The sequence below is a fragment of the Dermacentor andersoni genome, chromosome 4, assembly GCF_023375885.2.
Source record: "Dermacentor andersoni chromosome 4, qqDerAnde1_hic_scaffold, whole genome shotgun sequence".
NCBI classification, from domain to species: Eukaryota; Metazoa; Arthropoda; class Arachnida; order Ixodida; family Ixodidae; genus Dermacentor; species Dermacentor andersoni.
In genome coordinates this window covers 116,657,279-116,669,467 of record NC_092817.1, presented here as the reverse complement: position 1 = coordinate 116,669,467, position 12,189 = coordinate 116,657,279, and the positions used below count along the sequence as shown (strand labels likewise).

At 46.0% G+C, this 12,189-nt stretch overlaps 1 long non-coding RNA gene across 1 annotated transcript in view; it reads left to right on the top strand.

Moving 5' to 3' along the window:
• Positions 1-12,189, top strand: part of LOC129383697 (uncharacterized) — a 45,728-nt gene that overhangs the window by 20,977 nt on the left and 12,562 nt on the right. The window contains exons 4-5 of the long non-coding RNA XR_011893629.1: positions 4,658-4,753; positions 10,472-10,573. This is a non-coding gene — a long non-coding RNA (uncharacterized lncRNA). The remainder of the gene's footprint in view (positions 1-4,657; positions 4,754-10,471; positions 10,574-12,189) is intronic.

Sequence of the window (12,189 nt, the reverse complement as noted above, 5' to 3'; positions counted from 1 at the left end):
CAATAAAGTAGTGTTCAATAGTTTCCGCCACGGCACAAAGGCGACACCGAATTGATAAAACGAAAATGTTCTTTTTTTGAAGCCATGTTCCAGCGTACACCTGCAACCTTGCCAGTGGCCCACGCCAGCGCTTGCTAGCATTCCGCGAAAAAATGCCCTATAGACGAGTGCTAGCGCGCGAGGAGACACGCGATGTGACCTGCACCCCGGGAAGCGTCGATTCGTGCACAATTTGCATTAAAGTTGCATAACACCAGGTAGAACACCAAACAGCAGATGCACAGGTAGCTGTACAAGGTAGTTAAAGTTTAGGGAAGAAAAAGAAATTTTAGTGGGTGTATAAAAGAATGCTAGAAAATATATTGTTACGTTGCAGAAGTCACGTAAAAATGTAATTTTAATAATCACAAGAGATACTACAATACATAAACAAGATGGCTGTCGAGACCGATTCTGCCTCTGCACGCCAAATCCTATTCTTCTGACTGGCGCCACTCTTGGTTTCGCCGTAATATAACCACCGCCTGTAAAGGCGCCGTCTCGGCGCCAAATATAAGGGATGTGAACTCGCGGCAAAATAGGGGTTTAGCCGCGACACATGAGCAACGTCCGTGGGGAGAGAGAGAGAGAGAGAATGAAGAGGAAAGGAAGGGAGGTTAATGAGATAGGAGTCTCCGGTTCGCTACCCTACACTGGGGATGGGGGATAGGGGTTAGAAAGATGACAGATAGGAAAACGCTAAAGAAAGAAAAAAAAAAAACACGCACACATGGAGACACACACACACAAAAGGCGTTCCAGTTAAAGTCGTTCACACAGGCCGGTAGATCGCAAAAAGCGCCATAGCGCTTGCACGGCCTTTTTCTGTGACGGTAGGTCCTTTCGATGTTGTAGAATTCTTTTTTCGTATAGCGGTTGTTCGTCTAATTGGTCAAGTTCGTGGCGAAGGCATGCCCTCTGTGGACTGTACTGCGGGCAGGCGCACAAAATATGGTCAATTGATTCCTCATGGCCGCAGTGGTCACAGGTTGGGCTGTCGGTCATCCCTATGCGGAATGCATAGGCTTTGGTAAAGGCAACGCCCAACCAAAGTCGATATAAAAGTGGGGACACGCTATTTTAACGGAGCGATCTCGTAGTTCACATCGCTAAGCTGATGCAATATCGTGTAGAGTCCTTTGTAGTGCGGCGGCAGCTTTTCAGAAGAGCCGACGCGGTGACATGGTGCCCAAAGGAGGAGAACCAGCCAGGAGAGAATCGAACGTGCCGATTTCGGCTGTCTTACTGGATCTTCTGCCCGGCCTGAGACTCTGTTTGCCGGGATTCGGCAATTTGGCGTGCCGTGTGAGCCTGGGTGTAGACGTATTGAGCATATTCAGTGGAAGCGTTCGTCGAGCAAGGAAGCAGTGTGTCAAAGGGCAAAGAAAGGTGGTGGCCGAACAGAAGGTAAAAGGCTGAAAAGCCAGTGGTCTCCTGACGGGACAAATTATAGGCGAAAGTCACGAAAGGTAGCGTGCTGTCCCAATCACTGTGTCCGTCAGAAACGTACACGGATAGCATTTGTGTCAACATGCCACTGATCCACTCCGTCAGTCCGTTTGTCTGCAGGTGGTAGGCGGTAGAAAGCTTGTGCTCGGAAGAACAGGAGCGAAGTAGGGCTTCAACTATTCGGGGCAAGAAGGAGCGGCCGCGATCAGTGAGAAGCTGCCGGGGTGCGCCTTTATGGAAGATGACGTCATGTAAAATGAAATCTGCCACCTCAGTTGTACAGCATGTGCGCAAAGCTCGCGTGATCGCGTACCTCGTCGCGTAATCAGTCGCGACTACAACCCACTTATTGCCAAATTTCGACGTCGGAAAAGAGCCGAAAAGACCAAGGCCGACGCGAAAGAATGGATTTAAGGGCACATCAATGGGGTGAAGGCGTCTAGCGGGAAGCATAGCAGGTTTTCTGCGGCACTGGCAGAGCGCACAGGCTTCAACGTAGCGTTGCACTAACCGGTACAGCCCTGGCCAGTAGAAGCGGCGTCAAACGCGGTCTTAAATACGCGAAATGCCGAGATGGCCTTCAGTAGGGGTATCATGCAACCGCTCAAGAACTACTGCGTGGTATAAGGAGTAAAACTTCTGGTTCTCCAGGCCGTAAGCTTCGACGGTAGAGAAGGCCGTCGCGGAGCACGAACGTGTGCGGCGTGGGCTCCGAATGTCCAGAATTGAGACGATTGATGAGTACACGTAAGCAGTCATCACGCGATTCTCCAGTGCGGATGTCGTGCAGATCAGGAGTGGCCAGGACCCAAGAGTCGGTGTCATGCACCTCATACCCAAGAGAGTCGAGAGAATGACTAGAGAGGCACTCAGCGTCCTTGTGAAATCGGCCTCACTTGTATAAAACAGAAAATTAATATTCTGGCAGCCGTAGTGCCCATCTGCGCAATCGTCCAGTGGGGACTTAAGTGAGGAGAGCCAGCACAAGGCGTGGTGAACAGTGATCGCATAAAATGTGCAGCTGTACAAGCAAGGGCGGAACTAATCAACTGCTCAAACTAACGTCAGGCACTCCGGTTTGGTAATTGAAAAATTCCTCTCGACGGGTGACAGGAAACGGCAGGCGTGTGCAATTACTCGCTCTGCGTTACGCTGCCATTGAACAAGTACAGCCCCAATTCCATCGCCATTAGCGTCCCTGTGAAGTTTAATGACGGCAGATGGATTATAATGAGCCACCAATGGGGTAACCGTGAACAAGCGTACGAGGGCAGAGGAGGCTTTAGTTTGAGCTAGGCCCCATGTCAAAGGAACTTCCTTCTTAAGGAAGTTCAGGAACTTCCTTCTTAAGGAAGGACAATAAAAGTAGCAACACAACGTATTGCCACCGTCGAAGAGAGTTCTATATGGAGCGTGCAGGGCAGCGCGATTACTTTTTCGCCGTTGCCAAAGAACACTTGGTGCCACACAGCGCCGCCACCACGAGCGTGCACATTGCCTCCGAAATGCATGGCGCACCAGTACGCACGAACGATGACAAGCGCGTCATGTGGCGTCCGGGCTCCTCTCTCGCACTGCTTTCTGTACACGCTGTGCCATTTAGTGGTATTGCCGATAAGTTCACGCGTGGTCTCCGAGGCTATAAGCGTGGCGTGCCGCTGCCTGTGAACGCTAAGAATTGTTCCCTCAACTGCCGTACAATAAGTGGCACGTATTCGGGCACCCGAGTTAGCGAGGGGTTCATTAAATAGCGGCACATACGTAGAGTATTCATGGCGCAGCTCACTAATATTGTGGCGTGAAAGGCCGCCATTGAAATCGGCACCTACAGAGTGCCCTTGTGGCGCAGCCTGCTAAAACGTCGGGTTGCTGTCCTTGGGGAACCCTCGTGGCGTAGGTTAGATACTGGGCAGCACGGAAGTCAAATCAGCAGATATTATATGTAGCGGACAATTTCTAGGTCGTACTGTCTCCCGTTTTCATCACTGCCAGTCTAATGCATTTCAAGCATGCTTGGCAAGTTGACACTGTCCGTTGAGGTTTACAGGCATCAGCTTCTGTAGCTTCATGCCCTGCTACTGTGCTTGTACGAGTTCAGGCTACGTTTTTGTCTGCTGCTCGACTTCGTGGTTCTCCTCTGGGCAGTGGCTAACTTCGCCTTAAAGAAGCAAATCGCATTGTTCCTTCTGGCATTGTACAGTACGGCTTCAGCGTCTCATTCCAATGCGTCTTCTTCTAGTTCGTTATTCCGCATTGGAAGCTCACAGTTGTGGGTTTCTGTAGGTTTTCCTTCCCAGCGTTTTGATTCATTGACCACATTGTTCGGAAAGTTTGCGAAGGCTTTACTTGTTCAATTTTTAGGTTCTTAATGCAGAGCACTCTTACGGCACAGTCATGCACGTTGGCCAATATAGAAGCTAACTCCATGCTAGGTTTACTGAAGCCGAGAAAGATATAAATTTGTGCTTCACTCTCGCCGGTTCAGACGCCACAGTGTAGGCTAGTAAAGATTTCGATGCCGGTTTTTGCCTTGTTAATGAAAGCATAGACAAAGACTGAGCTAGTAACGGTGGCTGTGCCCCACTGAGCAGTTTTATTGAAGTGGCTCATGTCGCTTCTTTCAAAAGTGTTGTTTAGTTCAGCGAAGAGATTTAGCAGGTTCTTTCTGACAGAATTAAATGGTTTTAGTTGCGTGATTTTCACATTATTCATCGTCGCTATCGTTCCGACTGTGAATTTATAATATATTCTTTCCTCTCGCTCCTGCCTACCCAGGTCTTTGTGTATCTTGCTGTGTGTGCAACAAAATATTGGTCGAAAGTCAGCGCTTCATGTGTCTGAGTAACGTCCCGTTGTCCAGCACTGTCACTCGTTTTCTTCGGTCATGTACCAACCAGCAGAAATTAGCACGGTATTGTAGCAGAACAAAACTTGCAAAAGACGTTCCCATGCATTCCAAGTGCGGTATAAAGCGGCACGTGCAGCAGAAAATTATTACAATTCCATTTTCTTTACGCACTTAGGGCCATTCGAAAGTTTCAAAGAAATTCTAAGTACACATCGTGTATAGTGAAGGAAGAACGTTCTAGTCGCTACAGCAACATTGCAAGAAGTTAAGTGGTGAACTTGGAGGGCGACATCAAAATATTAGTTTTTATTTCTTCTCTAGGTTTCAAATCCTGTAAGGAACGGTCGAGACTGTGTGAACCAGGCACCAGACCCAACTGCCTCGTAAAAAACAACAAAATGCAATATTTTGAATGTTGTAAGTATTTGCAATGCATTAACGACTCCTTATATTTGCACCGCTTTACCCTGTACTGACATCCCTGTCATCAGGATGTTAGATTTATTCATGTGAGAAAGAAAATCAAGACCTAATTTACTGTTATAGGGCTAGCGCGATGAACTTACCTGCATTATCCTAGTTTAGGTAATATTTCGCAGAAGGAACAAACGGTAGTAACTATTAAGTATTGTTGCAGCTACTTAAATTTATGTAAATCTAGAGTCTAAACCAAACAGACACGTAGAATGGGAGCAAAAGATTCAAATATGAAAATTGAAAAAATAAGTGAGAAGATGTCTATGCAGGAAAAAATAGCGTTTGAAATACTGCAGCCAATTCTGCTTCGAACGCATGGCATTTCACAAGTGCGAAATCAAGTAAGCACTCGACAGAAATAGAACATAATTAAGAAAGACCGCTGTGATTCCGTGCGATTAAATTTCTTCATTTATTAGCGTACCCCGCGCAGGACGATCTGATACCGGTGACAACGTCTGGAATATATATATCAATTAATTATGTTGTGACTCATGCAGATTACAACTCTCTATTGGCTTATTGTATAATTAGTCCATATTATTTGTATTCAGATTATTTAGTGTTTTGATAAAGACTGTGCAAATCCACGAGCTTGTTTCGTATATTTTCCAGCGTAGTCAGATGCCCATGTGGTATGGGTACGGCGAAGGCGTGCACTCTTCTACGTACCCAGATGGCAATTGTTCAGATTCTTTTTTTTTATGGTCCGAAAGCCCACCTAGGGGAGGGAGGTGAGTCACAGGGTACGCCATGGTATTGCGGTAGTGATGAGGAAAATGGATTCGGAGGACGCGGTCTTGTCAGCGCCGGGTTCAGATTCCGCTGAGGGTCATAATTTGTTCGTACAGAAAAAAACTTGAGTGCCACTACTGCGCCGGCTGTTGCGACACCGGCTCATAGTTACCAGCGCTAACGAGACTAACGAAAAAAGTTGCAACAGCACAGAGAGCTAGATTTCAACTTCCAGGCTTTATTCAGAAAAAAAAAACATGCAAGGAACCACCGTATGCTGAAATAAACGCGCAGACGGATGCCTAAACGAATGTTACAGGTTGGAGATAACCACATGCGCAACGAAGCCTATAGGCGCCCACACCAAGCCATTACAAAGCATTGATCAGATTCCTCAAGGTACAACAACTCTTAATCAGTGAGTGCCAGGGATGGAGCGCTTACGCAGTCATCATCAGCTTTTGAAATGCAATAGGTCTCAAATATTTCCCTATCTAACTGCCTGGCGAACCGTCTGAGCACTTGCGTGTTATGAAAACGCATCTCGTGTTATGATGAACCTGATCAATGCTTTGTAATGGCTTGTTGTGTAATGGCTTGTTATCTACTATATGGCACGTTCCTTTATGCGTCCGTCTGCACTTTTATTTGAGCATACGGTGGTTTCTTGCATTTTTTTTTTTCTGAATAAAACCTGTCAGTTGAAGTCTAGCGCTCTGCGCTGTCCCAGCCTTTTCTATTAGTCTTGTTAGCGATGGTAACTATGTCTCAGCAAATGCGTCAGCACAAGCTAGCCCAACTTTCTGGGTTAATGAAACTGGCTCCCGAGATCTTTGCTGGCTAGATATGTCACTAAGGCTAGCAATGGCGTGTACAGTGCAGGGGTCCACTGCCCTACGCGTCCGGGCGGCAACCACTCCATTTTATTTTTGTTTTTCATCATCATCATCATCAGCAGCAGCAGCCTGATTACGCCCACTGCAGGGCAAAGGCCTCTCCCATACTTCTCCAACTACCCCGGTCATGTACTAATTGTGGCCATGTTGACCCTCCAAACTTCCTAATCTCATCTGCCCACCTAACTTTCTGTCGCCCCCTGCTACGCTTCCCTTCCCTCGGAATCCAGTCCGTAACCCTTAATGACCATCGGTTATCTTCCCTCCTCATTACATGTCCTGCCCATGCCCATTTCTTTTTCTTGATTTCAACTAAGATGTCATTAACGCGCGTTTGTTCCCTCACCCAATCTGCTCTTTTCTTATCCCTTAACGTTACACCTATCATTTTTCTTTCCATAGCTCGTTGCGTCGTCCTCAATTTAAGTAGAACCCTTTTCGTAAGCCTCCAGGTTTCTGCCCCGTACGTGAGTACTGGTAAGACACAGCTGTTATACACTTTTCTCTTGAGGGATAATGGCAACCTGCTGTTCATGATCTGCGAATGCCTGCCAAACGCACCCCAGCCCATTCTTATTCTTCTGATTATTTCACTCTCATGATCTGGATCAGCAGTCACTACCTGTCCTAAGTAGATGTATTCTCTTACCACTTCCAGTGCCTCGCTACCTATCGTAAACTGCTGTTCCCTTCCGAGACTGTTAAACATTACTTTAGTTTTCTGCAGATTCATTTTTAGTCCCACCCTTCTGCTCTGCCTCTCCAGATCAGTGAGCATGCATTGCAGTTGGTCCCCTGAGTTACTAAGCAAGGCAATATCATCAGCGAAGCGCAAGTTACTAAGGTATTCTCCATTTACTCTTATCCCCAATTCTTCCCAATCCAGGTCTCTGAATACCTCCTGTAAACACGCTGTGAATAGCATTGGAGAGATCGTATCTCCCTGCCTGACGCCTTTCTTTATTGGGATTTTGTTTTTAGTGTTAAGAAAAGCCCGTGTGTTGTCGAGTGACGTGGCGCCATGTGCGCTGTAGAGTCGCGGTACGGATGGGGAGAATGCATTTGGAGAACGTGACCTTGTGAAAACCGCACTGAGGATCTGCTGCTCTACAACGAACAACTTGAAAATTTGGGACACTGAGTACGTGCCAGAAATAGTGCAGCAAAGGTGAGTACAGTTCCCAGCGTTTGCCGGCATCGACATGCCACCCTTCTCGTCTCGGAGGACACGTGTGGACTTCACGACAGTGCCACTCGGTGGCGAAGCGTGTACAGAAAGAATCGCGACAAAAGCGCCCGGTTGCCGGACGGCACGTTTCTCAGCTTTCGGGTACACTGGCACGCCACGCATTTCGGAGGCAACGCATATGCTTTGGGGTGGCGGCGCTAGATGGCACCGAACGTCCTTAGGGAATACATTGGGACAAAATTCTACGGATCAAGTACTGGTGCAAGCAAAGGTAAAAGGTGAAAGTGAACGTTGGTTGTCGGAAATACGTGAGAAAAAGTTGACCACACCTAGAATACTTTGGAGCCACATAAAATTATTAGGCAGGAAGTCAACAACAATACAATAACATATCCTAGACGAAGATGGAAACAAACTGGAAGGGGAAACGGCATTAAATTACATCCGAAAAATAAAAGCCGTATCTTTCCGAAGCAATGACGTGCTTGTATTTGAAGAAAAAAAGAGCATGAAAGAGAACCAGATGGGAATGAAGCTGGTGCTAACAAATTCCACTGGAAGAAAGCCCAAGAGAAAATTCCTAAGCTCAAAGCCACAGGGCTAGACGAGGTTCCCGTTAGGCTAATTAATGAACTAGGGCCAAAAAGTAAGGAAACTCTGGTGAAAGCAGTGGAAAAATCTTTCAAAGATAGTCGAATACCAGACAGTTCGCGACAAAGTAGAATTAATTTAATTTATAGAGGTATGGGGTAGAAAGGTAGAATGCACTCATATAGACCGTTGACCGTTACACTGGTAATATACAGGCTAGCAATGCAGGAAGTCAAATTAAAGCTGCAAGCACGGGCAGAGAATAATGGCATTTTGGGAGAACTTCAGAATGGTGTCGGAATAGGTGGGCGTTTGGATGGTAACTTATTTGTTCTTACTCAGTGTATTGAAATATCAAGAGTAGAAATCACACCGTTATTTGTGGCCTTTTTAGACATTGCAGGAGGGTATAACAACGTAGACCACAACATTTTGTGGGATATTCTGGAAGGGGAAGGCTTAGGCGACGATTATCTAAAGCGTTTGAAAGAGATTTGCCTAGAAAACGCCGTTTTCTTTGAATGGGAAGGATTAAGGAGCGTGGAGGAAGTTGATATCAACAAGGGACTGAGGCAGGGTGGCACTGATGTTTATGATGCACATGGTGAGGATGGATAGGACGTTAGAAGGAAGTAATATCTGGTTGAATCTATCATACGAACAGGCGGGTACAGTAGTAAAGCAGCTGCTTCCCGGTTTATCTTATGCGGACGACATTGTAGTGCTAGCTAACAAGCAAAGTTATTTGCAACGTCTCGTTGATATCAGTAGGCAGGAAGTCGAGAATTCAGGTTTGAAATTTAGTGTTAGAAATCAGGTGTTATGTTATTCAATAAGAATGCTGAACAGACAGTGGTAATACAAGGGCCGGGAAATACCTCGGGTAAAAGAATATAAACATCTTGGTATATGGATAAACGAAGGCAATAGATATATGGAAACCAAGGAAAAAACAATAACAGTAAAGGGGAAGAGAAATGCATCCATAATGAAGCACAGAGCGCTACGGGGATCAAATAGGTACAAGGGGCTACGTGGTATGTGGAAAGGTGTAATGGTTCCAGTGCTTATTTTTGGAAATGCGGTTGTTTCCTTAAAATCAGGGGCACAATCAGGACTTGGTGGGAACCAAAGGTCAGTGGGACACCTCGCATTGGGCGCTCGCGGGAAGACTACAAATGAAGCTGTGCAGGGTGATATGGGCTGGACTAGTTTTGAAGTGAAGGAAGCTCACAGTAAAATTGATTATGAAGAATGGCTGAGGAAAATGGAAGAAACTGAATGGGCTGGGAGAGTGTTGAGCTATCTGTAGAGGAAATACATTTATCCACAGTGGAGGAAAATAACTAGGAAGCTTACCAGCAAGTATGCGGCCTGTAGGTCGAGCAACACAGCAGCAAAGAACGTCAAATCGAAAGCAAGAGAGGCTGAAATAATCTCATGGGTGGCGGCAATGCAAAAGAAACCTGCCACGAGTAACAACTTAAGACTAAAAAGCGAAATCAGGAAATAAAACATTTATGATAACTCAAAGGGAAGCTGATTACATTCAAAAGTGAGATCAGGATGCCTCAGAACATGCACTTATAAAGCGAGATATAAGCAGGAAGATGAAGCATGTGCTTGCTGCGGTAAAGCTAGGGAAACGATGGAGCGTGTTTTATTAGAATGTGAAGACATCTGCCCAGCGGTTGGTTTAGGCATCACTGTATGAGATAATAAACCAGATATTACTTTCTTGAAGCCTTTCGGTTCAGCGAAAGCAGAGGAAAGTAAACATGTTCGCAATAAAGTTTAGTAAGAGGCGATTGCAATATTGGCTATAGGAAAGTAGGAAAACGATAAAAACCGCAGACGTACAAAAGCGAAGTTCACTATAGCAGGTCAGAAAATTTTTTTATGGGAATTCATCCATCCATCGAAGCGCGAAGGAGGAGTCCCGCTGAAGTAGTCGCTTCATGCAGACATTTCTACGGTGACAATACGTTATGGTGCTATATTGATTTATCTCTAAACGCATTACCGTTGGGAGTCATAGTGAGCTGGGTCATGCCGAATATTTTAAATACGTATTGCCAACGTCTCGTGTGGTCCAAACAGGAGGAACCATGCTTGGACCACACGAGACATGAGGAACTGAGAGACATGAGGAACTGGAATATTCCACGCTCTTTATTTGTCTCAAAAAGTGAATGCGGAAGTACTTTTACGCCACTTCCTCAGTAACATTTTTTTTTACATTTTCAGCCAATAAAGAGCGTAACTGTAAAGATTCCTGGACCAGGGAATGCAGAAAATCAACTAGCATTTCTTGTACTACTGCTGAGACCTACTGTGATTGTGTTTGTTGTAAGTGAAATGTTTATTTTAACAAAATAATTAATGGGGTTTTACGTGCTAAAACCACTTTTTAGTTATTAGACGTGCCGTAGTGGGGGCCTCCTGAAATTCTGACCACCTGGGTTTTTTTAACATGCGCCTCAAGCTAAGTACATTCAATTTTTTCTAGTAGAAGTGCATATATAAAGACAAAAGGTGTTTTTGTGTTTTTACGAACGGACGTTATTCCGATTACATTCAAACTCAGTTATAGTGATACAGGTTAAAACGAAGGAATATATTGCCACGCGCTAGTAACTCTTAAAGCCTAGGACGAAGTGTGTGGTAGCTGCTGCAGAAACGAACAGTAAGCGACCCTTCGTTGGACCTGACTGCTTGCCTTTCCCTCTTGCGACAAACTGGTGGAGGCGTAGGGTAGGCATACGCCCTATGCCTATTGGTCCAGAAGCAGAAGCTACCGTCGCCAATACCTCGAGGATGTCAGAAATCCATCGAAGCTGCCGTCACCTCCAAGGTTTTTCACCGCAATACAGTCAGTTCCCTGGCAAGCTCTGCGAGGAAGATGTCAACAACAACCGCAAACCAAACGGAGAGGATCCCAAATGTTGCTGGACCATGCATTGTCAACGCGCCTCACACGCCTATCCCGTTCCACGGTGATGCCTTTGAAGACGTCGAAGAGTGGTTAGAGCATTTCGACCGAGTCGCCACCTTTCATGACTGGGACAATCGCTGTAAGTTAAAGAATGTCTACTTTTCCATTTTAGATGCGGCAATGTTTTGTACGAGAACCACGAAGCTTCATTTGCCAGCTGGCAGCTGGCAAACTGATTCGCGATGCTTTCAGCACCCCCGAAACGAAAGAAAGAGCAGAACAGGCACTATCTTCGAGGTTCCAAATGCCGAACAAAAGCGCCGCCATGTTCGTAGAAGACATGACGCGATTGTTCCATCGGGCCGACCCACTAATGCCCGAAAACAAAAAGGTGCCTCTCCTAATGCCAGGCGTGAAAGAACAGCTTTTTGCGAGCCTCGTGCGCAATCCCCCTGCAACAGTTGTTACATCGTGCATAGTACTCAGTACGATGTCAATGGAGACATTACTCAGCCCCTCTCCGTTTATTCCATCCTCTTCTGTGTTCTTTTCAGGCGGCTCCCAGCAAGCGCCTTCTAATGGCACTGCAGTAGGCAACGATGCCCTCTATAATATATCCCCTCGTGAAAAAAAAAAACGGTTCTCCATTACTGCCTAACGTAGTCCTGCAGCTTCTTTGTTGCTTTTTTGTTGCGTGCACCCTGCAGAAGGTGGTTCAGGGTTCATGGGTGCGTATTCATAGTTATCCGCGCTTGATGTGTCAGGTTGTGACGGATTATTTACAGCCGCAATAGCTGAATATTCGGATGCCCGTGACCAGTTCATGAAAACAGAGGTACCCAATTTCATTTTGCTGATACCTTCTCCGTGAACGGCCGCTACTTTGCAAGCATATAATGCACGGTTACTTTCAAGAGGTAAGAGGTGCGTCCTCGCATTCCAATAATTTTTTGGGTGCAGAAAACTGTGGAGATAGCTTTCCATGAACTGCAGGTAATTTCGGCCTCACGTAATGACCAACGACGAAGTT